The sequence below is a fragment of the Sorex araneus genome, chromosome X (genome assembly GCF_027595985.1).
Source record: "Sorex araneus isolate mSorAra2 chromosome X, mSorAra2.pri, whole genome shotgun sequence".
NCBI classification, from domain to species: domain Eukaryota; kingdom Metazoa; phylum Chordata; class Mammalia; order Eulipotyphla; family Soricidae; genus Sorex; species Sorex araneus.
This window is the reverse complement of record NC_073313.1, coordinates 304,699,618-304,701,499: the sequence shown is the minus strand read 5'-3', so window position 1 is coordinate 304,701,499 and position 1,882 is coordinate 304,699,618.

Genomic DNA, 1,882 nt, shown 5'->3' with positions numbered 1-1,882 from the left:
ATAGAACCCAACTCTATGCTGGGACAAAGGGCTAGGCATAGTAAGTGTTCAATGAATGGTAACTAGAGTTCAGTATCATGTAGGTAGACCCTCTAATTTAATAAAAGAAGATTTGTGGTCAAACTGTGAAATTGGTGCTGATGAGCCCTGCTACCCACTCAACAAAAATGATGTGTATGGAAAGTTCCTTTCCCTTAGAGGTAATGCCTCCCAGCCCTTCCACTTCAGTTCATCTTAGGATGCTGAGGCATGGAGTTCCTGCCTCTCCCCCACCTGTTTCTGGACTAGAGGAGAAGCTCAGGGGTTCTGAGGTTGCTGAAGAGAGGCTCTGGTCATCTCCAGTTGTACTGGAACAGCATTTCTCAAAGCCTGCCTCTGGCCTGGTTTCCTTCCTGTGGTCTCCATCTTCCTGGTTGCCTCCCCCCCCCCCCAAATTTACATAATTTTTTCCTATGCCCTCTTGGAATATCCTGAGAAAGTTTGGGGACCCTATGTCCCGCCCACACACACACACACAAACCCAGTTACGACCACTGCACTACAGGATGATGGAGGATGTGGGAAAGTATCCTTCTCTCTTGCTTCTTCAGGCATTAGTTCCATCCTCCAACCTGAAACTGGTGAGGGCAGAAAGCAGCAGGTAAGAATGGTGTGGAAGGTGGGTGGGGGGTGGCTTCTGCCATAGAAGTATGGGGAAGATAATGAGCCTAAATCTACACTCAGAGATGGAGATATGGCTCAATGGGCTGAGTGCACAGTTTGCATGTGGGAGGGTCCAGGTTCACACCTCAGCATGGTGTGGTCCCCCAGCACCACTGGTAAGATCCCAGAGCACAGAGCCAAGAGCAGCCTGTGAGTGCCACTGGGTGAGGCCCCATATTAAACAACCAAACAGAAATATCCAGAATGGGGCTGGAATGATAGTATCGAGGGTAGAGTATTTGCCTTGCATACGGCCAACCTGGGTTTGATCCCCAGCATCCCATATGGTCCCCAGAGCACTCAGGAGTAACTCCTTGGTGCAGGACCAGAAGTAATCCATGAGCATCACCAGGCGTAACCCGAAAAGAAAAACAAAAAAAAATAAACCACCTAGTATGTCATTTCATGCTTCACTTAAGTCTCATCTCAAATCTAATGTCTGTTCTTTATTATTTGACCCCAGATATAGACATAGTCTTCTAGAACAATCTATAGTTACCTCTTTTCCTTTGAGTGAATACACGCTGGTTTCAAGAAATTCCTCTGACCTTATCTGACATGTCATGGAATTTCAAACTGGTAATCTTTTACTTATTCTATCAGCAATAGAGAAACATTTGCAATCATTGTCGCACACACGCATGTGTGTGTGTGTGTGTGTGTGTGTGTGTGTGTGTTTGGATCATACCTGGTGATACTCAGGGGTTACTCCTGGCTCTGTGCTCAGGAATTAATCTGGCAGTGCTGGGGGAACCATATGGGATGCAGGGATCAAGTCCACGTTGGCTGTGTGCAAGGCAAACACCCTATTTGCTGTCCTATCATTCTGGTCCCACTTCACTTATTAAAGAAATTGAAACACTAATCAGTGTAAGTTCACTTGGCTTCCAGCCAGGGTAAGTGTTCTGTTCAATATACTTCCCAGCTGACCCCACTGGGAGTGATGAAAAACACGGCCCTGGACAGGAACCACTCAATCCACTGGCTCTTCCTCACTCCCTTACTGCCCATCTGCAATGCTCAATCTCATGTCATTTCCTAAATGATGGAGATTAGTTCTTGTTCCTTATTTTCTACAATATATCTTTGGGAAATTTTGGCAAAAGATTTTCTTTCTTTTTTTTTTTTTTTTTGCCTTTTGGGTCACACCCAGCGATGCTCAGGGGTTACTCCTGGCTTT